The sequence below is a fragment of the Amblyraja radiata genome, chromosome 13 (assembly GCF_010909765.2).
Source record: "Amblyraja radiata isolate CabotCenter1 chromosome 13, sAmbRad1.1.pri, whole genome shotgun sequence".
Classification (NCBI taxonomy): Eukaryota; Metazoa; Chordata; class Chondrichthyes; order Rajiformes; family Rajidae; genus Amblyraja; species Amblyraja radiata.
In genome coordinates, this window is record NC_045968.1 from 55,232,721 (window position 1) to 55,245,247 (window position 12,527).

Consider the following 12,527-nt stretch of genomic DNA (forward strand, 5'->3'; position numbering starts at 1 on the left):
CCCTTGTCCTGGACTTCCCCAACATCGGGAGCAAGCTTCCTGCATCTAGCCTGTCCAACCCTTTAAGAATTTTGTAAGTTTCTATAAGATCCCCTCTCAATCTCCTAAATTCTAGAGAGTATAAACCAAGTCTATCCAGTCTTTCTTCATAAGACAGTCCTGACATCCCAGGAATCAGTCTGGTGAACCTTATCTGCACTCCCTCTATGACAATAATGTCCTTCCTCAGATTTGGAGACCAAAACTGTACGCAATACTCCAGGTGTGGTCTCACCAAGACCCTGTACAACTGCAGTAGAACCTCCCTGCTCCTGTACTCAAATCCTTTTGCTATGAAAGCTAACATACCATTCGCTTTCTTCACTGCCTGCTGCACCTGCATGCCTACTTTCAATGACTGGTGTACCATGACACCCAGGTCTCGCTGCATCTCCCCTTTTCCTAGTCGGCCACCATTTAGATAATAGTCTGCTTTCCTGTTTTTGCCACCAAAATGGATAACCTCACATTTATCCACATTCGAGACTTTTAGACTGGGAGCGGGGTCGTAAATCGCCCGGCACGGCCTAAAATGGCCGTGGGACTTATCATCGCCCGCCTGGGGCTTCGACATCGGGAGAGACATGGAGAACAGGGGAGAGAAAGGACTTTGCCTTCCATCACAGTGGGTCCACTGTGATGGATGTTTGTGTGAATTAAATTGTGTGTACGCCTAGGAATTGTCTTTGTTTGTATGGCTGTGGAAACAGAATTTCGTTTGAGCCTCACTGAGGCTCAAATGACAATAAATTGTATTGTATTGTATTATACTGCATCTGCCAAACATTTGCCCAGTCACCCAGCCTATCCAAGTCACCTTGCAGTCTCCTAGCATCCTCCTCACAGCTAACACTGCCCCCCAGCTCCGTGTCATCCGCAAACTTGGAGATATTGCCTTCAATTCCCTCATCCAGATCATTAATATATATTGTAAATAGCTGGGGTCCCAGCACTGAGCCTTGCGGTACCCCATTAGTCACTGCCTGCCATTGTGAAAAGGACCAGTTTACTCCTACTCTTTGCTTCCTGTTTGCCAGCCAGTTCTCTATCCACATCAATACTGAACCCCCAATGCCATGTGCTTTAAGTTTGTATACTAATCTCTCATGTGGGACCTTGTCGAAAGCCTTCTGGAAGTCCAGATACACCACATCCACTGGTTCTCCCCTATCTACGTTACTAGTTACATCCTCGAAAAATTCTATAAGATTCGTCAGACATGATTTACCTTTTGTAAATCCATGCTGACTTTGTCCAATGATTTCACCACTTTCCAAATGTGCTGCTATCCCATCTTTAATAACTGACTCTAGCAGTTTCCCCACTACCGATGTTAGACTAACTGGTCTGTAATTCCCCGTTTTCCTCTCTCCCTCCCTTCTTAAAAAGTGGGGTTACGTTTGCTACCCGCCAATCCTCAGGAACTACTCCAGAATCTAAAGAGTTTTGAAAGATTATTACTAATGCATCCACTATTTCTGGAGCTACTTCCTTAAGTACTCTGGGATGCAGCCTATCTGGCCCTGGGGATTTATCGGCCTTTAATCCATTCAATTTACCCAACACCACTTCCCGGCTAACCTGGATTTCACTCAATTCCTCCAACTCCTTTGACCCGCGGTCCCCTGCTATTTCCGGCAGATTATTTATGTCTTCCTTAGTGAAGACGGAACCAAAGTAGTTATTCAATTGGTCCGCCATATCCTTGTTCCCCATGATCAACTCACCTGTTTCTGACTGCAAGGGACCTACATTTGTTTTAACTAATCTCTTTCTTTTCACATATCTATAAAAACTTTTGCAGTCAGTTTTTATGTTCCCTGCCAGTTTTCTTTCATAATCTATTTTTCCTTTCCTAATTAAGCCCTTTGTCCTCCTCTGCTGGTCTCTGAATTTCTCCCAGTCGGTATGCTGCTTTTTCTGGCTAATTTGTACGCATCATCCTTCGCTTTGATACTATCCCTGATTTCCCTTGTTATCCACGGATGCACTACCTTCCCTGATTTATTCTTTTGCCAAACTGGATGAACAATTTTTGTAGTTCAACCATGCAGTCTTTAAATGTCTTCCATTGCATATCCACCGTCAACCCTTCTAGAATTAATTGCCAGTCAATCTTGGCTAATTCACAGTCTCATACCCTCAAAGTTACCTTTCTTTAAGTTCAGAACCATTGTTTCTGAATTAACAATGTCACTCTCCATCCTAATGAAGAACTCAACCATATTATGGTCACTCTTGCCCAAGGGGGCACGTACAACAAGACTGCTAACTAATCCTTCCTCATTACTCAATACCCAGTCTAAAATAGCCTGCTCTCTCGTTGGTTCCTCTACATGTTGATTTAGATAACTATCCCGCATACATTCCAAGAAATCCTCTTCCTCAGCACCCCTGCCAATTTGATTCACCCAATCTATATGTAGATTGAAGTCACCCATTATAACTGTTTTGCCTTTTGTTAAAGTTAAAGATACCAAGATTAGCAAGAGTGAAGGTCATGTTTTTATTGTTTAGAAATTACGCCATGGCTTTCAAAAAGAAAATATTATTCAACGGCAGTAGAAAAAAGATTTGCAGTGGTTTTCACTGCTTCTTCCCTTCAATCATATTTAGTGCTCATGCAATTAAATCTATGTTTCATACAAGTCCAATTACTGTACCTAACTCTCTACTCCCACTGGCTGCATATGGTCAATCTGTGGGATCCATCACCAAGGCTGGGTAGAGTGACCAATCTTTGGCAAAATTTATTACATTAATTATAATGGATGCAAGAAGAAATTTGACACAGCCCACATTGAGCAGAAATACAACCACGAGAGGTTTCCAAAAACATTCTAGATCAGTTTTTACTTTCATAAATATTGAACAACCCCAATTTTTACAGGATCAATCAATCACTTAGGACCATTGGCAAGGGTGGTATGACAATAGGCTCCAATTGCCACCCTAAGCAGCACTACCTCCCTTTTCTCTAAAAGTTGTTTTTAATGCTGCTTTTAGTAATCTGCCCAGGTATCACACACTCCCATGAAGAGCCTGGGGTGTTAATGGTAATCTTAATTACACGTTGCACATTCCAGGTAATTTTGTTTCACTTTCTCAGATGAAATTGTGGCAAGCGAATTAGGTTTAGGTTTATTATTATCACCTGTAACTCAGTACAATGAAAGTTGGTTTGCATGCAACCCAATCAAATCAGATAATATTATAAGCAAATATAATAAAGCCAAATCCAAGTGCAATAGATAGATGAAAGGGTAAGATACCAAGTGCAGTATGTAGTTTTCAGTAGCGTGGCACACCATTGCCAGGGACAAAGTCCAATGTCCGTAATGGGGTATAGGTGAATCGGACAGTACCCCAGCTTATTGGAGGACTGCTCGGAATCCTGATAACAGCTATTCCCAACTCTGGTGTTGTGTGTATCAATTTTCTCTATCTTCTGCCCAACGGGAGCAGGAAGAAAAGGGAATGACCGGTGTGGGACAAGTCTTTGATTTTGTTGTCCGCTTCTCTGTGTGATCATGAAGTGTTGACAGAGCACATGGTCGGGAGTTTGGGCTGCGTGATGGACTAGGCTACATTCACAATTCTCTGCAATTTCTTGCCGTCTTGGGAAGAGCAACCTGACTGACTTTCGATGGTGCATCTGTAGAAGCTCCTACAAGCCATAGGAGACAAGCTGAATTGCCTCAGTTTCCTGAGGAAGTAGAGGGGTTGGTGTGCCTTCTTGGCTTTAGCTTGGTGGTTGGTCAATGACAGATCATTGGGTGCATTTACACCAACAAACTTGTTATGCCCATGTCCCACTTAGGAAACCTGAACGGAAACCTCACCCCACCCAAGGTTTCCGTGCGGTTCCCGGAGGTTGCAGGTAGTTGCCGGAGGTTGCAGGTAGTGGAAGCAGGTAGGGAGACTGACAAAAACCTCCGGGAACCACACAGAAACCTTGGGTGGAGCGCAAAATCTCCAGAGGTTTCCGTTCAGGTTTCCCAAGTGGGACAGGGGCATTACTCGCAACCATTTCCACTTAAGATTCCATTGATACTGATTGGGACGGATTCTACCTTGCTTCCTGAATTAGATAATGAGTTCCTTCAAGATGCTAACATTACGGTAGAGCTGGTTGTTCTGACCCCGTGTTGCTAGGTTCTCTATCTGGGGAATACAATTAGATGGACTGTCTAATAAGATTTAGTGTATTATTGTGTGATAATCAACAAAAAACCTATTTAATTAACCATCACAGTTTTGCTTCCATGAATTTTTTACCAAAGTTCCTTGGCTCTGAGGAAGCTCATCTTCCTCCAATCACTCTGGCTGCGATGCGCCGACACCAGCAGGACCTCGCTTTGACTCTCCCGAAACTTCGGGCCTCACTCACCCAGACCTACAACAGACCCCAACTATACTTCATCCAACAGCAGATCCACGCCTTCACCAAACAAATCCTTGCCCACTTGGACCCACCAAGGACCGTAAACACGGCCGCCTCCAGGCCGATCCTGCCACCGACACTCCGCGACTCGACCGCCTGCAGGCCCCCAGCCCCAACACTGGCCCGTGCTGCCTGCCTGAACACCACCAGGCCGAGTCCTGCAATGCCATCTTTGCCACGAGGAGCATCACCAGCTTTCACTGCCTCTCTGACCGATCTCAGGCCCGGACCACAGAAGATGCCGTTGTCGCCGACCTCCACGTGGCCGCTGCCGCCGACCTTCACCGACCCACCAATAATGGCAATACTCGATGTCTCACCAGGACCGCCGACCCTCACCGCCCATCCGCTGACCGGACTTACGACGCTTTGCCCGATGACCTGGACTCCACTCCCAGCGGGCCTCCACCATTGACTCTACCAACCCTCGCTACTCCACCGCCCACCAGCAGGCCGCAGCTGTCGCCTTACCCGAGTCCCAGGCACAGCACCGGGCCCGAAGTCACCACGCTGCAGACTCTCACACCACGAGGTCTCTGACTGAGCAGGGTCCTGGTGCTTTCCCCTTCCCCACCCCCCCAAGACAGGGTACCTCAGTGGCCGTTCCACTGGGTCTTCCCCTTCCCCCTTGTACCATGTGACTCCAGCTCCTCTACACCTGCACTATAGTCCTCATACCCCCCTCCTTCCTGACCACGCACAACCCCACTATCAGACATCGCTTCAGCCTCCGTGCACTCACCTGCCTTCCTCCGGCCCCAACCCCCATACTTGCCATGTGTTCACCATCCCCCACTGACCTCCCCCTCTCTGATACCAAATAGTCTGTCCTCAGCAGAGGCCTCACCTTTGTTTCCCTCCGTCCCCATCTCAATGAGTACCGTGTCCTCCACGATGTGAAGCTCTTCTTCTGTCGCCTCCGCATCCAAGCGTTTTTCCATGGGAAGGAGTCCTCGCCCCCCAGTGATGACCGCTTCTCCCGTCTCCAACGGACCCCCTCCTCTTGGACTCCCCCTCATGGCCATCTACCTGCTTTAGACCTCTTCATTTTAAACTGCCGGCAGGACATCAACCGCCTCAACCTTTCCACTCCCCTTTCTCACTCTAACCTCTCCCCCCCCTGAACGTACAGCCCTCCACTCACTCTGCAACAACCCCAACTCGGTGATCAAACTTGCCGACAAGGGAGATGCCATGGTAGTCTGGCGAGCTGACTTCTACCGGTCTGAGGCCAGGCGCCAACTCTCAGACACCTCCTCCTACTTATCCTTGGACCATGATCCCACAGACGAGCACCAGGCCATTATCTCAAACACCACCACTAGCTTCATCACTTCCGGCTCCCTGCCCTCCCAAGCCTCCAACCTCATCGTTCCCAAGCCCCGCAAGGCCCGATTTTTCCCCTTCTCCCCAAAATCCACAAACCTGACTGTGCTGGCAGACCCATTGTTTCTGCTTGTTCTTGTCCCACCGAACTGCAGAACCAACCAATCCCCATCTACCGATAGTCCCCATCTACCATCTGTTCCACACCCTCAACAACTTTACCTTTGACTCCTCCCATTTCCTCCAAATCCAAGGCATAACTATGGGCACGCACATGGGCCCCAGCTATGCCTGCCTCTTTACGTCGAACAATCCTTGTTCGAGGCGTAACGTGGCCCTATCCCCGAACTCTACCTCCGCTACATTGACAACTGCATTGGTGCCACCTCCTGCACCCATGCAGAACTCATTGAGTCATCCATTTCACCACTAACTTCCATCCAGCACTCAAATTCACCTGTACCATTTCCGACATCTCCCCACCGTTTCTAGACATATCTCCATCGCAGGTGACAGACTACTGACCGGCATCTACTACAAACCCATGGCTATCTGGATTACACTTCTTCCCACCCTGCTTCCTGTAAGGACTCTATCCCCTACTCCCAATTCCTCCGTCTACGCCGCATCTGCACACAGGATGAGGTGTTCCAAACCAGGGCATCGGAGATATGCTCATTCATTAGGAAATGGGGGTTCCCCTCGTTGACTATAGATGAGGCTCTCACCAGGGTCTCCTCTATATCCCTTAGCTCCCCTCTCACTCCCCATCCCCACTCGTAACAGGGACAGAGGTCCCCCTTGTCCTCACATTCCACCCCACCAGCGTCACATACGACAGATAATCCTCCAACATTTTCAAAACCTCCAACGGGATCCCACCACCGGCCACATCTTCCCATCTCCTCCTCTTTTGGCTTCCCGCAGAGACCGCTCCCTCCGTAACTCCTTGGTCAATTTGTTCCTTCCCACCCTAATCCCCCCCCCCCCCACCCCCCACCCGGTACTTTCCCTTGCAACCGCAGGAAATGCTACACTTGTCGCTTTACCTCCCCCCTCAACTCCATTGAAGGACCCAAGCAATCTTTCCAGGTGAGGCAGAGGTTCACTTGCACCTCCTCCAACCTCATCTATTGCATCCGCTGTTCTTGGTGTCGACTGCTCTACACTTCGCCCAACACCTCCGCTCAGTTTGCATTAACCAACCTGATCTCCCGGTGGCTCAGCACTTCACCTACCTCTCCCATTCTGAATCCGACCTTTCTGTCCTGGGCCTCCCCCATGGCCAGAGTAAGTCCCACCACAAACTGGAGGAGCAGCACCTCATAATTTGCTTGAGTAGTTTACACACCAGCGGTATGAACATTGACTTTTCCAATTTCAGGTAGTCCTTGCCTTCTCCCTCCTTCCCCTCCCCAGCTCTCGCACAGCCCACTCTCTCCGCCTCTTCCTTTCTTCTTCCCCCCCCCCACCCGTCTGAAGAAGGGTCTCGACCCGAAACATAACCCATTCCTTCGCTCCGTAGATGCTGCCTCACCCTCTGAATTTCTCCAGTTTTTTGTCTACCTTCCTCCAATCACAGGCATCAAGCTGATGTTTCTGGCTACTTGTTCTTTAAAAAAAATAAGGGAAACAGTCACCATCTGATTCAACGCTATATCATTGGCCATTAAACGTTCCTGAAATGCCCCAAAATGCATTTAACAAATTAAGGTCTTTCAACATATAAAATCGGGAATTTAATTTATACAATAAATATTGCAATGTCTATAACAAATTACTCAAACATTCCAATCGTATTCCAAGTTTAGCTTCTGCACATAATTGCATTTTTGAAGCAGAATAACTGGTCTACACGTTGGTTGTTTGTTTTCCAAATACTAAACTGATTACTTTACACCCATGTCTTTGAACATCTATGGTGTGGTACTGAAGACAAATTAGATAGAAACTAAGTTTGTTTTTAATTCTACAGAAATGCATTGAAGACTTATTTGTCCTGTGCACAAATTCAATTGAGACTTGGAAAATCTTGTACTTCTTCAAGCACTCATTAAAAATTGATAACATTTTGAAATAATGTTTTTTACTGCAGGTTGCTGAACAGGATCACAATGCAAGAATGTATATGCCCACAAACCAAACGCACACAGATCATCAAATATTCCCAGCTAAGGGCAGTTTATTTAGAAGACAGATTTTCACATGTAAATTTACATTGTCAGTGCTTTGTCTTTGAGCTTCAAATGAAAATGTTACTTTGCTTTATGCAGGACATTCAGAATTAGCACACAAATATTTACAATTACAAAAGCATAGAAATACAAAAGCTTAATAAACCTCCAAATATGTCATTAAAATGTTATGAAAGTAACTGGGAATAATGCGTTGGGTTTCTGCCTTGGAGTGCTTCACTACACAATGTCTGGTATCTGCTTGCACTTGATGAAACAGATCAAAATTTGCTAATGGTATAATAATCAAGGAAATTGTGTTGCACCTCTCGAAATTTGTAGTATAATTCTGACATATCTATCATCCAATAGTAATTTTATAATCTATCCATGCATCTGAATGGCTGAAGTTTGGTTTGCTGTATCTTATTCAGCCAAAAAACTAATTGTGAGGACTGTATAACTGTCAATAGTAAATCTGCTATGTAAAACCCCTCTCAGTGCTTTCTATCAATTAGGAGTGCAGTCGTAGTATTTCTTAACTAGTTCCAAGAATTCAATTTGCTGTATGCTGAAATTCTCTGAAATAACAATAAAATCTTCTGTTCCATTTCAAATATGTACATATTTCTCTTAATCTCTCTTTTGGAGTAGTCCCAAAACACAGCACAAGTAAATAAAACCAATTATTCACTCTAGCCTATGTTCAGTGTATTAACTAATAACCAGTGCAATCAAAGTAACAAAGTTTAAAACTTTCCAATATTAACATTTGCTTGGAAGAAACAATATAATATGAAAATTATCATTTATTTGCACATATCTTGCTCACCAATGAATTATAATACAGCAGATTCTGACCAAGATACTATGAAGATATCTAAATTTCCTAAAATAGCTGAACCACTTGGATTTGAACAACCTCAAAGAATAAAACATTCTCTCTGGCAGATCATGTATTTCACATGCACAAAAACATTGGAAAATATTTAGAACACAAGCCTTTAGGAACTATACTTATTGCACAGTGTTTTTTTAGTGGTTTATTCTTTCAACTGCATAAAAGTTAAATTGCCAAAGATACTAATTTCCCACACACATGAATTAGAAGCAGAGGACATTTTGTACACTCTATATTTACAATATGCTGAATCACTAAATAGTCAAGAGAAATTATAACTATTCTCATGTTATCCAGATATGCTGTTTACAGGAGCACACACGAAGATTCATGAACTGTTATAATATACACATTCACGTGATTGGCCCTGTAATGTTTTAATATCATTATGCTTTTCCAAAAATACCCAAAGCTGCTTCCATTTAACAACAGACCTTATGTTGTTTTCCCTCTTTATAAATTCCTCAGGAAATAATGTCGAGAAAATGGATAACTGATTCTTGATAAAATAAAAAGTTGCATGAAAGGAACATGGAGTCTAGATTCAAAGGGTTCAGAGCTATGCTTATCTAAAAACAAATACAACTTTTGTATTTTTTTTGTAAATACTCCATTACTAATACAGAAAAAAATAATATGAATGAGAGTGTTACATTATCTTTGATGTCACAATGGGAAAACTAGCTGATCTCAGGCTCAATACTCTACTGTCTTACCTTTATGTTAATGGATTCAAAATCTAGGATTGACACAAAAAGCTAGAGTAACTCAGTGGGACAGGCAGCATCTCTGGAGAGAAAGAATGGGTGACGTTTCGGATCAGAAGGGTCATTCTCTCTGGCCATAAACTTTGACCATTCCTTCTCTCCAGAGATGCTTCATGGGCCACTGAGTTACTCCAGCTTTTCGTGTCTATCTTCGGTTTAAACCAGCATCTGCAGTTCCTTCTCACACAAAATTTAGGATTATCAATTGGAAACCGATTAACCAGGAAGTGGGGGAGGGCACATCAATGGGTGGGTAAAGTGGGCAATTGAGTAATTAAAAGAAAATATTATTTATAAAACAACAAAATTGTCAATGTTCTAAAAGGAACATTTAACATTCTGTAATTTAAAATAATTTAAAGATTGCTCATCATCAAAAAACAATGGTAGTCCAGCACTAATTGCTCTTAAACGGTTTTATTTGCAAGACTGATTACTGAAGATTGACAAGAGTGGAAACACTAAACTAAAACCTGATCTGTTTTCCTCCAACATCAAGTGATATTTTGTTGCAGTTGTGACACACTGTAGAGAAAAAGCACGTAATTCTTCCAAGTTCAGAGATTAGCAGCGTGGGAACTTGCTGCCTCAGTAAATTATCCCCTGGTATCCATGTATGAAGATCACAAATAATTACAAATTGGTTTAAAGGTATATCTTTTAATATATTGAAAAATTAAAATAAAACATCCAAATCAAATTCCAAGATAAATTGTAATTTTCTTTTTAAATATTTTGGAAAATTAGTGGGGGGAAAATCGGTCTAATTTCCTTGACCAAAAAAGTTGGAAATTTGATCCCATAACATGAGATGTCTTGTGTTATTTGGAATTAACATAATCTCCTGGATCATGAAGCAAACAATGTGATGCTGATTTCCTATACCCTATTACTTTGATTTGTACCAGGGTCAGGGGTTATAGGACGGGCAGGAGAATGGGGTTGAGAGGGAAAGATAGATCAGCCATGATTGAATGGCAGAGTAGATTTGATGGGCCGAATGGCCTAATTCTGCTCCTGTAATTTATGAACTTATTACTCTGCACCAATTTTTGTAAGAATACATGCGAGTAATTCCACCACTGTCAAATAGCTTAGTGGAACATTTATTACAGCTCATCCCATGAATAATGCTCAGTTGAATAAAAGACCCTAAGAAATTATGTGTCAGCTCTTTTGTAGAAAACTGGCACAAAAAGCACACATATTTAATTAATAAATGCTCGTGATAAGAATGTATTGTAATTTCATTCTTGTTTTCTAGGTAATGATTCATCTTGGTTATGGTTACAGGGGCAGGATCAGCCCCACAGACTCACTTGAAATGTTTCACATTTCATTAAACATTAGAGCCATTACAGCAAAGTACAACCTTGTATTCATGCAGCTAAACGTGTGCAATTTCATTGGCACATTGAAATTCTAGGAATACTAAAGCCCAATGTTGTACCTCACTAATGCCCTGGACAAAATCAGCAAAACATTTGATTGTGATTATACCTTGGGGGTAGCTCTATTACACCTGAATGATGCATTTAGCTGTAATTCCATAAGGATTTTGTAAAATATGACAAAGGGTCAAATCGTACACATTCTACAAACATTATAATAACGCACTAAGCACTGCATGATTTATCATGCTTCTGCCTTGATCAAGATAGCAGCAAATACCTAATTTAATACCTTTTGAATTTAATATTGCAATTCCATGCAGTTTCCAACTAAATTCCTATTCACCAAAAAATGTTTGTAACTTACTTTAAAGACTCACAGCCAACTGTCAATATTTGTGATGGAGTAAATCTACAAATGAATTATAGTCAAACAGCATGGAAACAGGCCCTTCGACCCATCAGGTCCACACCAAACATCAAGCTCCCATCTATACGAAACCTACTTTTATTCTCCATACATTCCCATCAACTGCCCCAGATTCTACTATCACAAACATACTGGGGGCAATTTATCGTGGCCAATTAACTAGGATGTGGAAGGAAATCAGAACACCCAGTCACAAGGAGAACAAGAAACCTATACGGACAGTTTCCAGAAGTCAGGATTGAACCTGGTCACAGGAACCGAGAACACAGCTGAGCCACCCCTCATGAAACTAAATTAACAATCTTTAGAAAATGGCCATCTTTTTAAATTCCCCATCCAAAAAGAAACTCAAGATCCTATCTATCTATTAGACATAAATTGCATCAAAAAGTAAGAGAACTTGTGGGACCCAAACAAACAGATGGGAAAAGTTATGATCCGAACAAAGCAAATATCTGTGCAATTAAAATGTTGTGCTGTCGTGGAAGACAAAGACTTCTCCAAAAATATTTGAAAACCAGGTAAATCAAGTGATGAAATGTTTAAAAAATTGAATATTTTAATATACCTGAAAACTAACAGATCCAAAGGATCTAAAACGAAAAGACCACAATGGAGCAATTGGATGCTCTGGTTATCATCTTCCAAGATTCTAGACATCTCTTCAGATTGGAATGTAGCAAACATTCTTATTTAAGAAGATTGAGAGGAAGGAAAAAAAAAGCCTTGGCAAACTGATCAGACAGCAACTTTGGAGAACATGGATACGTGACATTTTGGGTAAATCTTCGAGTATCCATGTTCTCCAGGAACGCTGCCTGACCCACTGAGTTACTCCAGTACTGTGTCTTTTTTATTAAACCAGCATCTTAGTGCATTGTGCTCCAGCAGAAGTAGAGAAACAGCTGGATTCTATAATAAATGCTTTAATAAAGACATTTGTAATATAGTACGATCGCACAGTACCAACATTAATGAAAGGGAAATAGCGATCGACTAAGCTATTGAAGTTCTTTGAGGCAGATTTATTTGGATTTGAGAAGACTTTTAATAAA

The 12,527-nt window shown here is 42.7% G+C and overlaps 1 long non-coding RNA gene across 1 annotated transcript; it reads right to left on the minus strand.

Moving 5' to 3' along the window:
- Positions 1-642: 642 nt before the first annotated feature.
- LOC116980042 lies at positions 643-12,262 on the minus strand. The gene is made up of 3 exons (XR_004413839.1): positions 10,429-12,262; positions 4,426-4,435; positions 643-653 (listed from the first exon to the last, which is right to left on the minus strand). It is a non-coding gene; the product is annotated as an uncharacterized LOC116980042 (long non-coding RNA).
- Positions 12,263-12,527: the final 265 nt, after the last annotated feature.